Below are 14,563 nucleotides of genomic sequence, written 5' to 3' on the forward strand. Positions count from 1 at the left end.
CCATAGGGTACACTACCTTGGACTAGGAACCATAGGGTACACTACCTTGGACTAGGAACCATAGGGTACACTACCTTGGACTAGGAACCATAGGGTACACTACCTTGGACTAGGAACCATAGGGTACACTACTTTGGACTAGGAACCATAGGGTACACTACTTTGGACTAGGAACCATAGGGTACACTACCTTGGACTAGGAACCATAGGGTACACTACCTTGGACTAGGAACCATAGGGTACACTACCTTGGACTAGGAACCATAGGGGACACTACATTGGACTAGGAACAATAGGGTACACTACCTTGGACTAGGAACCATAGGGTACACTACTTTGGACTAGGAACCATAGGGTACACTACCTTGGACTAGGAACCATAGGGTACACTACTTTCGACTAGAAACCATAGGGTACACTACCTTGGACTAGGAACCATAGGGTACACTACTTTGGACTAGGAACCATAGGGTACACTACCTTGGACTAGGAACCATAGGGTACACTACCTTGGACTAGGAACCATAGGGTACACTACTTTGGACTAGGAACCATAGGGTACACTACTTTGGACTAGGAACCATAGGGTACACTACTTTGGACTAGGAACCATAGGGTACACTACTTTGGACTAGGAACCATAGGGTACACTACCTTGGACTAGGAACCATAGGGTACACTACCTTGGACTAGGAACCATAGGGTACACTACCTTGGACTAGGAACCATAGGGTACACTACCTTGGACTAGGAACCATAGGGTACACTACTTTGGACTAGGAACAATAGGGTACACTACCTTGGACTAGGAACCATAGGGTACACTACTTTGGACTAGGAACCATAGGGTACACTACATTGGACTAGGAAGCATAGGGTACACTACCTTGGACTAGGAACCATAGGGTACACTACCTTGGACTAGGAACCATAGGGTACACTACCTTGGACTAGGAACCATAGGGTACACTACTTTGGACTAGGAACAATAGGGTACACTACCTTGGACTAGGAACCATAGGGTACACTACTTTGGACTAGGAACCATAGGGTACACTACATTGGACTAGGAAGCATAGGGTACACTACTTTGGACTAGGAACCATAGGGTACACTACCTTGGACTAGGAACCATAGGGTACACTACATTGGACTAGGAACCATAGGGTACACTACCTTGGACTAGGAACCATAGGGTACACTACTTTGGACTAGGAACCATAGGGTACACTACCTTGGACTAGGAACCATAGGGTACACTACCTTGGACTAGGAACCATAGGGTACACTACCTTGGACTAGGAACCATAGGGTACACTACCTTGGACTAGGAACAATAGGGTACACTACATTGGACTAGGAACCATAGGGTACACTACCTTGGACTAGGAACCATAGGGTACACTACCTTGGACTAGGAACAATAGGGTACACTACATTGGACTAGGAACAATAGGGTACACTACATTGGACTAGGAACCATAGGGTACACTACTTTGGACTAGGAACCATAGGGTACACTACCTTGGACTAGGAACCATAGGGTACACTACTTTGGACTAGAAACCATAGGGTACACTACCTTGGACTAGGAACCATAGGGTACACTACTTTGGACTAGGAACCATAGGGTACACTACCTTGGACTATGAACCACAGGGTACACTACTTTGGACTAGGAACCATAGGGTACACTACCTTGGACTAGGAACCATAGGGTACACTACCTTGGACTAGGAACCATAGGGTACACTACTTTGGACTAGGAACCATAGGGTACACTACCTTGGACTGGGAACCATAGGGTACACTACTTTGGACTAGAAACCATAGGGTACACTACCTTGGACTAGGAGCCATAGGGTACACTACTTTGGACTAGAAACCATAGGGTACACTACCTTGGACTAGGAACCATAGGGTACACTACTTTGGACTAGGAACCATAGGGTACACTACCTTGGACTAGGAACCATAGGATACACTACCTTGGACTAGGAACCATAGGGTACACTACCTTGGACTAGGAACCATAGGGTACACTACCTTGGACTAGGAACCATAGGGTACACTACTTTGGACTAGGAACCATAGGGTACACTACTTTGGACTAGGAACCATAGGGTACACTACCTTGGACTAGGAACCATAGGGTACACTACCTTGGACTAGGAACCATAGGGGACACTACATTGGACTAGGAACAATAGGGTACACTACATTGGACTAGGAACAATAGGGTACACTACATTGGACTAGGAACAATAGGGTACACTACCTTGGACTAGGAACCATAGGGTACACTACTTTGGACTAGGAACCATAGGGTACACTACCTTGGACTAGGAACCATAGGGTACACTACCTTTGACTAGAAACCATAGGGTACACTACCTTGGACTAGGAACCATAGGGTACACTACTTTGGACTAGGAACCATAGGGTACACTACCTTGGACTAGGAACCATAGGGTACACTACCTTGGACTAGGAACCATAGGGTACACTACTTTGGACTAGGAACCATAGGGTACACTACTTTGGACTAGGAACCATAGGGTACACTACTTTGGACTAGGAACCATAGGGTACACTACTTTGGACTAGGAACCATAGGGTACACTACTTTGGACTAGGAACCATAGGGTACACTACCTTGGACTAGGAACCATAGGGTACACTACCTTGGACTAGGAACCATAGGGTACACTACCTTGGACTAGGAACCATAGGGTACACTACCTTGGACTAGGAACCATAGGGTACACTACCTTGGACTAGGAACCATAGGGTACACTACCTTGGACTAGGAACCATAGGGTACACTACTTTGGACTAGGAACAATAGGGTACACTACCTTGGACTAGGAACCATAGGGTACACTACTTTGGACTAGGAACCATAGGGTACACTACATTGGACTAGGAAGCATAGGGTACACTACTTTGGACTAGGAACCATAGGGTACACTACCTTGGACTAGGAACCATAGGGTACACTACATTGGACTAGGAACCATAGGGTACACTACCTTGGACTAGGAACCATAGGGTACACTACTTTGGACTAGGAACCATAGGGTACACTACCTTGGACTAGGAACCATAGGGTACACTACCTTGGACTAGGAACCATAGGGTACACTACCTTGGACTAGGAACCATAGGGTACACTACCTTGGACTAGGAACAATAGGGTACACTACATTGGACTAGGAACAATAGGGTACACTACATTGGACTAGGAACCATAGGGTACACTAGATTGGACTAGGAACCATAGGGTATACTACCTTGGACTAGGAACAATAGGGTACACTACTTTGGACTAGGAACCATAGGGTACACTACTTTGGACTAGGAACCATAGGGTACACTACCTTGGACTAGGAACCATAGGGTACACTACTTTGGACTAGGAACCATAGGGTACACTACCTTGGACTAGGAACCATAGGGTACACTACTTTGGACTAGAAACCATAGGGTACACTACCTTGGACTAGGAACCATAGGGTACACTACTTTGGACTAGAAACCATAGGGTACACTACCTTGGACTAGGAACCATAGGGTACACTACTTTGGACTAGGAACCATAGGGTACACTACCTTGGACTATGAACCACAGGGTACACTACTTTGGACTAGGAACCATAGGGTACACTACCTTGGACTAGGAACCATAGGGTACACTACCTTGGACTAGGAACCATAGGGTACACTACTTTGGACTAGGAACCATAGGGTACACTACCTTGGACTGGGAACCATAGGGTACACTACGTTGGACTAGAAACCATAGGGTACACTACGTTGGACTAGAAACCATAGGGTACACTACCTTGGACTAGGAACCATAGGGTACACTACCTTGGACTAGGAACCATAGGGTACACTACCTTGGACTAGGAACCATAGGGTACACTACCTTGGACTAGGAACCATAGGGTACACTACTTTGGACTAGGAACCATAGGGTACACTACCTTGGACTAGGAACCATAGGGTACACCACCTTGGACTAGGAACCATAGGGTACACTACTTTGGACTAGGAACCATAGGGTACACTACATTGGACTAGGAACCATAGGGTACACTACTTTGGACTAGGAACCATAGGGTACACTACCTTGACTAGGAACCATAGGGTACACTACCTTGGACTAGGAACCATAGGGTACACTACTTTGGACTAGGAACCATAGGGTACACTACTTTGGACTAGGAACCATAGGGTACACTACTTTGGACTAGGAACCATAGGGTACACTACTTTGGACTAGGAACCATAGGGTACACTACCTTGGACTAGGAACCATAGGGTACACTACCTTGGACTAGGAACCATAGGGTACACTACCTTGGACTAGGAACCATAGGGTACACTACCTTGGACTAGGAACCATAGGGTACACTACTTTGGACTAGGAACAATAGGGTACACTACCTTGGACTAGGAACCATAGGGTACACTACCTTGGACTAGGAACCATAGGGTACACTACCTTGGACTAGGAACCATAGGGTACACTACCTTGGACTAGGAACCATAGGGTACACTACCTTGGACTAGGAACCATAGGGTACACTACCTTGGACTAGGAACAATAGGGTACACTACATTGGACTAGGAACAATAGGGTACACTACATTGGACTAGGAACCATAGGGTACACTAGATTGGACTAGGAACCATAGGGTACACTACCTTGGACTAGGAACCATAGGCTACACTACTTTGGACTAGGAACCATAGGGTACACTACTTTGGACAAGGAACCATAGGGTACACTACCTTGGACTAGGAACCATAGGGTACACTACCTTGGACTAGGAACCATAGGGTACACTACTTTGGACTACGAACCATAGGGTACACTACCTTGGACTATGAACCACAGGGTACACTACTTTGGACTAGGAACCATAGGGTACACTACCTTGGACTAGGAACCATAGGGTACACTACTTTGGACTAGGAACCATAGGGTACACTACTTTGGACTAGGAACCATAGGGTACACTACCTTGGACTAGGAACCATAGGGTACACTACCTTGGACTAGGAACCATAGGGTACACTACTTTGGACTAGGAACCATAGGGTACACTACCTTGGACTAGGAACCATAGGGTACACTACCTTGGACTAGGAACCATAGGGTACACTACTTTGGACTAGGAACCATAGGGTACACTACATTGGACTAGGAACCATAGGGTACACTACTTTGGACTAGGAACCATAGGGTACACTACCTTGGACTAGGAACCATAGGGTACACTACCTTGGACTAGGAACCATAGGGTACACTACTTTGGACTAGGAACCATAGGGTACACTACATTGGACTAGGAACCATAGGGTACACTACTTTGGACTAGGAACCATAGGGTACACTACCTTGGACTAGGAACAATAGGGTACACTACCTTGGACTAGGAACCATAGGGTACACTACCTTGGACTAGGAACCATAGGGTACACTACCTTGGACTAGGAACCATAGGGTACACTACCTTGGACTAGGAACCATAGGGTACACTACCTTGGACTAGGAACCATAGGGTACACTACCTTGGACTAGGAACAATAGGGTACACTACATTGGACTAGGAACAATAGGGTACACTACATTGGACTAGGAACCATAGGGTACACTAGATTGGACTAGGAACCATAGGGTACACTACTTTGGACTAGGAACCATAGGGTACACTACTTTGGACTAGGAACCATAGGGTACACTACCTTGGACTAGGAACCATAGGGTACACTACCTTGGACTAGGAACCATAGGGTACACTACTTTGGACTAGGAACCATAGGGTACACTACCTTGGACTAGGAACCATAGGGTACACTACCTTGGACTAGGAACCATAGGGTACACTACTTTGGACTAGGAACCATAGGGTACACTACTTTGGACTAGGAACCATAGGGTACACTACCTTGGACTAGGAACCATAGGGTTTGGGCTCTTTGTAGTGCACTAATCAAATACACCCCCCGATGGAAATAAATGCCCCCCCATGGAAATCAAATGGGTGGAGGGGTCATTTGATTTCCATGGGTGGAGGGGTCATTTGATTTCCATGGGTGGAGGGGGCATTCGATTATAGTGCATCTGATTATAGTGCATTGATTATAGTGCATTGATTATAGTGCATTTGATTATAGTGCATTGATTTATAGTGCATTTGATTATAGTGCATTTGCCTATAAAGCCAGCCCTGCCAACACTGTTGTTGCTGACAAACTGAAGACACCCATCAGTACCCCTCATATAGTCCTAACCCATCATATAGACCTAACCCCTCATACAGCCTAACCCCTCATACAGACCTAACCCCTCATACAGACCTAACCCCTCATACAGACCTAACCTCCTAACCCCTCATACAGACCTAACCCCTCATACAGACCTAACCCCTCATATAGACCTAACCACCTAACCCCTCATATAGACCTAACCCCTCATACAGACCAAACCCCTCATACAGACCTAACCCCTCATACAGCCTAACCCCTCATACAGCCTAACCCCTCATACAGACCTAACCCCTCATACAGACCTAACCCCTCATATAGACCTAACCACCTAACCCCTCATATAGACCTAACCCCTCATACAGACCTAACCCCTCATATAGACCTAACCCCTCATACAGACCTAACCCCTCATACAGACCTAACCCCTCATACAGACCTAACCCCTCATACAGACCTAACCCCTCATATAGACCTAACCACCTAACCCCTCATATAGACCTAACCCCTCATATAGACCTAACCTCTCATATACACCTAACCTCTCATACAGACCTAACCCCTCATACAGACCTAACCCCTCATATAGACCTAACCACCTAACCCCTCATATAGACCTAACCCCTCATATAGACCTAACCCCTCATACAAACCTTCACATTCTAGAAGAGTTACTACTACTACTACCTTCACACACTAGAAGAGTTACTACTATGACTATTACTACTACTACTACCTTCACATACTAGAAAAGTTACTTCTACTACTACTACCTTCACACACTAGAAGAGTTGCTACTACTACTATGACTATTACTACTACTACTACCTTCACATACTAGAAAGGTTACTTCTACTACTACTACCTTCACACACTAGAAGAGTTGCTACTACTACTATGACTATTACTACTACTACTACCTTCACATACTAGAAAGGTTACTTCTACTACTACTACCTTCACACACTAGAAGAGTTACTACTACTACTACCCTCACATACTAGAAGTTACTACTACTACTACTACTACTACTACTACTGCCTTCACATTCTAGAAGAGTTACTACTACTCTGACTACTACTACTACTACTACCCTCACATACTAGAAGTTACTACTACTACTACCTTCACATACTAGAAAGGTTACTTCTACTACTACTACCTTCACACACTAGAAGAGTTACTACTACTACTACCCTCACATACTAGAAGTTACTACTACTACTACTACTACTACTACTACTACCTTCACATACTAGAAGAGTTACTACTACTCTGACTATTACTACTACTACTACTACTACTGCTACCTTCACATTCTAGAAGAGTTACTACTACTACTACTATTACTACTACCTTCACATACTAGAAGAGTTACTACTACTACCACCTTCACATACTAGAAGAGTTACTACTACTACTACCTTCACATACTAGAAGAGTTACTACTATTACTACTATTACTACTACTACTGCTACCTTCACATTCTAGAAGAGTTACTACTACTACCACCTTCACATACTAGAAGAGTTACTACTATTACTACCTTCACATACTAGAAGAGGTACTACTATTACTACTATTACTACTACTACTGCTACCTTCACATTCTAGAATAGTTACTACTACTACCACCTTCACATTCTAGAAGAGTTACTACTACTACTACTATTACTACTACTACTACCTTCACATACTAGAAGAGTTACTACTATTACTACTATTACTTCTACCTTCACATACTAGAAGAGTTACTACTATTACCACTATTACTACTACTACCTTCACATTCTAGAAGAGTTACTTCTACTACTACCTTCACATTCTAGAAGAGTTACTTCTACTACTACTACCTTCACATTCTAGAAGAGATACTACTACTACTACTACTACCACCTTCACATTCTAGAAGAGTTACTACTACTACTACCTTCACATTCTAGAAGAGTTACTACTACTACTACTACTACTACTACTACCTTCACATTCTAGAAGAGTTACTACTACTACTACTACTACTACTACTACTACTACCTTCGCATACTAGAATAGTTACTACTACTACTACTGCCTTCACATTCTAGAAGAGTTACTACTACTCTGACTACTACTACTACTACTGCCTTCACATTCTAGAAGAGTTACTACTACTACTACCTTCACATTCTAGAAGAGTTACTTCTACTACTACTACTACTACTGCTACCTTCACATACTAGAAGAGTTACTACTACTACTGCCTTCACATTCTAGAAGAGTTACTACTACTACTACTACCTTCACATTCTAGAAGAGTTACTACTACTACTGCCTTCACATTCTAGAAGAGTTACTACTACTACTACTACCTTCACATTCTAGAAGAGTTACTACTACTCTGACTACTACTACTACTACTACTACTGCCTTCACATTCTAGAAGAGTTACTACTACTACTACCTTCACATTCTAGAAGAGTTAGTTCTACTACTACTACTACTACTACTGCTACCTTCACATACTAGAAGAGTTACTACTACTACTACTACTACTACGACTGCCTTCACATTCTAGAAAAGATACTTCTACTACTACTACTACTACTACTGCCTTCACATTCTCGAAGAGTTACTACTACTACTACCTTCACATTCTAGAAGAGTTACTTCGACTACTACTACTACTACTACTACTGCCTTCACATTCTAGAAGAGTTACTACTACTACTGCCTTCACATTCTAGAAGAGTTACTACTATTACTACTACTACTACTACTACTACTACTGCTGCCTTCACATTCTAGAAGAGTTACTACTACTCTGACTACTACTACTACTACTACTACCTTCACATTCTAGAAGAGTAACTACTACCACTACTACTGCCTTCACATTCTAGAAGTGTAACTACTACTACTACTGCCTTCACATTCTAGAAGAGTTACTACTACTACTACTACCTTCACATTCTAGAAGAGTTACTACTACTACTACCACCTTCACATACTAGAAGAGTTACTACTACTACTACCTTCACATACTAGAAGAGTTACTACTATTACTACTATTACTACTACCTTCACATTCTAGAAGAGTTACTACTACTACCACCTTCACATACTAGAAGAGTTACTACTATTACTACCTTCACATACTAGAAGAGTTATTACTATTACTACTATTACTACTACTACTGCTACCTTCACATTCTAGAAGAGTTACTACTACTACTACTATTACTACTACTACTACCTTCACACACTAGAAGAGTTACTACTATTACTACTATTACTTCTACCTTCACATACTAGAAGAGTTACTACTATTACCACTATTACTACTACTACCTTCACATTCTAGAAGAGTTACTTCTACTACTACCTTCACATTCTAGAAGTGTAACTACTACTACTACTGCCTTCACATTCTAGAAGAGTTACTACTACTACTACTACCTTCACATTCTAGAAGAGTAACTACTACTACTACTGCCTTCACATTCTAGAAGAGTTACTACTACTACTACTACTACTGCCTTCACATTCTAGAAGAGTAACTACTACTACTACTGCCTTCACATTCTAGAAGAGTTACTACTACTACTACTGCCTTCACATTCTAGAAGAGTAACTACTACTACTACTACTTTCAAGTTCTAGAAGAGTTACTACTACTCTGACTACTACTACCAGCTACCCAATCACAGTAAAGCATGTAGGTAACATGTCTCACAGTAAAGTACGTAGGTAACATGTCTCACAGTACAGTATGTAGGTAACATGTTTCACAGTACAGTATGTAGGTAACATGTCTCACAGTAAAGTACAGTATGTAGGTAACATGTCTCACAGTACAGTATGTAGGTAACATGTCTCACAGTACAGTATGTAGGTAACATGTCTCACAGTACAGTATGTAGGCAACATGTTTCACAGTACAGTATGTAGGTAACATGTCTCACAGTAAAGTACAGCATGTAGGTAACATGTCTCACAGTACAGTATGTAGGTAACATGTCTCATAGTACAGTATGTAGGTAACATGTCTCACAGTACAGTATGTAGGTAACATGTCTCACAGTACAGTATGTAGGTAACATGTCTCACAGTACAGTATGTAGGTAACATGTCTCACAATACAGTATGTAGGTAACATGTCTCACAGTACAGTATGTAGGAACCATGTCTCACAGTAAAGTATAATTAACATGTCTCACAGTAGAGTACAGTTGAAGTCGGATGTTTACATACACCTTAGCCAAATACATTAAACTCAGTTTTTGACAATTCCTGACATTTAATCCTATTAAGAATGTGAAATGTCGGAATAATAGTAGAGATAATTATTTATTTCAGCTTTTATTTCTTTCACCACATTCCCAGTGGATCAGAAATGTACATACACTCAATTAGTAATTGGTAGCATTACCTTTAAATTGTTTAACTTGGGCCAAACGTTTCAGGTAGCCTTTCACAAGCTTCCCACAATAAGTTGGGTGAATTTTGGCCCATTCCTCCTGACAGAGCTGGTGTAACTGAGTCAGGTTTGTAGGCCTCCTTGCTCACACATGCTTTTTCAGTTCTGTCCACAAATGTTCTGTGTGATTGAGGTCAGGGCTTTGTGATGGCCACTCCAATACCTTGACTTTGTTGTCCTTAAGCCATTTTGCCACAACTTTGGATGTATGCTTGGGGTCATTGTCCATTTGGAAGACCCATTTGCGACCAAGCTTTAACTTCCTGACTGATGTCTTGAGATGTTGCTTCAATATATCCACATAATTTTCCTACCTCATGATGCCATCTACTTTGTGAAGTGCACCAGTCCCTCCTGCAGCAAAGCACCCCCACAACAGGATGCTGCCACCCCCATGCTTCAGGGTTGGGATGGTGTTCTTCGGCTTGCAAGCCTCCCCCTTTTCCCTCCAAACATAACGATGGTCATTATGGCCAAACAGTTCTATTTTTGTTTCATCAGACCAGAGGACATTTCTCCAAAAAGTACAATCTTTGTCCCCATGTTCAATTGCAAACAGTAGTCTGGCTTTTTTTATGGGGGTTTTGGAGCAGTGGCTTCTTCCTTGCTTTCAGGATATGTCGATATAGGACTTGTTTTACTGTGGATGTAGATACTTTTGTATCTGTTTCCTCCAGCATCTTCACAATGTTCTTTGCTGTTGTTCTGGGATTGATTTGCACTTTTCGCACCAAAGTAAGTTCATCTCTAGGAGACAGAATGCTTCTCCTTCCTGAGCGGTATGATGGCTGCGTGGTCCCATGGTGTTTATACTTGAGTACTATTGTTTGTACAGATGAACGTGGTAGCTTCAGGCGTTTGGAAATTGCTCCCAAGGATGAACCGGACTTGTGGAGGTCTACAATTGTTTTTCTGAGATCTTGGCTGATTTATTTTGATTTTCCCATGATGTCAAGCAAAGAGGCACTGAGGTTGAAGGTAGGCCTTGAAATACATCCACAGGAACACCTCCAATTGACTCAAATTATGTCAATTAGCCTATCAGAAGCTTCTAAAGCCATGACATCATTTTCTGTAATTGTCCAAGCTGTTTAAAGGCACAGTCAACTTAGTGTATGTAAACTTCTGACCCACTGGAATTGTGATACAGTGAATTATAAGTGAAATAATCTGTAAACAATTGATGGAAAGATTACTTGTTTCATGCACAAAGTAGATGTTCTAACCGACTTGCCAAAACTATAGTTTGTTCACAAGAAATTTGTGGAGTGGTTGAAAAACAAGTTTTAATGACTCCAACATAAGTGTATGTAAACTTCAGACTTCAACTGTATACTCTAGTTATCATTACTCAGTACTGGTACCCTGTGTATATAGCCTAGTTATCATTACTCAGTACTGGTACCCTGTGTATATAGCCTAGTTATCATTACTCAGTACTGGTACCCTGTGTATATAACCTAGTTATCATTACTCAGTACTGGTACCCTGTGTATATAACCTAGTTATCATTACTCAGTACTGGTACCCTGTGTATATAACCTAGTTATCATTACTCAGTACTGGTACCCTGTGTATATAACCTAGTTATCATTACTCAGTACTGGTACCCTGTGTATATAACCTAGTTAACATTACTCAGTACTGGTTTCCTGTGTATATAACCTAGTTATCATTACTCAGTACTGGTACCCTGTGTATATAACCTAGTTATCATTACTCAGTACTGGTACCCTGTGTATATAACCTAGTTATCATTACTCAGTACTGGTACCCTGTGTATATAACCTAGTTATCATTACTCAGTACTGGTACCCTGTGTATATAACCTAGTTATCATTACTCAGTACTGGTACCCTGTGTATATAACCTAGTTATCATTACTCAGTACTGGTACCCTGTGTATATAACCTAGTTATCATTACTCAGTACTGGTACCCTGAGTATATAGCCTAGTTATCATTTCTCAGTACTGGTACCCTGTGTATATAACCTAGTTATCATTACTCAGTACTGGTACCCTGTGTATATAACCTAGTTATCATTACTCAGTACTGGTACCCTGAGTATATAGCCTAGTTATCATTTCTCAGTACTGGTACCCTGTGTATATAACCTAGTTATCATTACTCAGTACTGGTACCCTGAGTATATAACCTAGTTATCATTACTCAGTACTAGTACCCAGTATATATAGTAATCATTACTCATTGACTCAGTACTAGTACACAATGTATATAGCCTAGTAATCATTACTCATTGACTCAGTACTAGTACCCAGTGTATATAGTAATCATTACTCAGTACTGGTACCCAGTGTATATAGCCTAGTTATCATTACTCACTGACTCAGTACTAGTACCCAGTGTACAGTGACTTGAGAAAGGATTCACCCCCCTTGGCATTTTTCCTATTTTGTTGCCTTACAACCTGGAATTAAAAATTGATTTTTGGGGGGTTTGTATCATTTGATTTACACAACATGCCTACCACTTTGAAGATGTTGCCTCTGATTAATGCCCTCTTTTGGCAGGGTTGTTGTGATGCCATATTCCTTCCATTTTTTAATAATGGCTTTAATGGTGCTCAGTGGGATGGTCAAAGTTTCTGATATTTTTTTATAACCCAACCTGATCTGTACTTCTCCACAACTTTGTCCCGGACCTGTTTGGAGAGCTCCTTGGTCTTCATGGTGCCGCTTGCTTGGTGATGTTGCAGACTCTGGGGCCATTCAGAACAGAAATATATATATAATATATATACACTGAGATCATGTGACACTTAAATGAAGTCCACCTGTGTGCAATCTAACTAATTATGTGACTTCTGAAGGTAGTTGGTTGCACCAGATCTTATTTAGGGGCTTCGTAGCAGAGGGGTTGAATACATACGCACAGATCTTATTTAGGGGCTTCGTAGCAGAGGGGTTGAATACATACGCACAGATCTTATTTAGGGGCTTCGTAGCAGAGGGGTTGAATACATACGCACAGACCACTTTTCCATATATTTTTTTTCTTCAAATTTTTTGAAACAATTTTTTTTCTTCCATTTCACTTCACCAATTTGGACTATTTTGTGTGTGTCCATTGCATGAAATCCAAATAAAAATCAGTTTAAATTACAGGTTGTAAAGCAACAAAATAGGAAAAACGCCAAGGGGGGGATGAATACTTCTGCAAGCTGCTGTAGGTGTTACCAATGTGGGAAGCTATGATTTTATTTCAATGACAAAATGATGTTTGATCAAAAGTTGTAAAGATCTTTAGTTGGTTGGCTTGCTATTGTTAGCAAACGTGGCTAGTCTTTTCCTCGACTACAATAGAAAATACATCATCCTCTGGTGAAGACGGCATCGTCCAAGCCATTCTCCGAGTTGTCGTCCGTCATGTTGAATGCACGCAGTTTTGGGCTGAATCGAGAAGAAACTTACATCATTCCTGCAGTTGACCAACCACAGACAAAGGGGCATAGACTTCCGCTATCGAACTTCGACTTGCTTCAAGAAAATTGTTTGGTGTGCACGAACAACTGAAAAAACCCTTGCTGAAGACCAAAGTGAACCAAAAAGGCAACATTTCGTACTAAAAAGCAAAACACTTTAACGAACTGTTTTGAATGGGAAGCATGCGCAAGACACCTTTAGGAGCATAATGTTGTGTGAATAAAGCATAGCCTACCAGATACTATCACAAGACCAGAAGATACTAAATATGTAGGTATCATCTATGACAGATCTCAATTAACCGCCATCGTCTAATTAACGTCACTTTGTTAGCCAAAACAAAACAATTTCTTTTTTAAAAGGCACAAAAACACCACACGTA

The sequence above is a fragment of the Oncorhynchus nerka genome, linkage group LG6, assembly GCF_034236695.1.
Source record: "Oncorhynchus nerka isolate Pitt River linkage group LG6, Oner_Uvic_2.0, whole genome shotgun sequence".
NCBI classification, from domain to species: Eukaryota; Metazoa; Chordata; class Actinopteri; order Salmoniformes; family Salmonidae; genus Oncorhynchus; species Oncorhynchus nerka.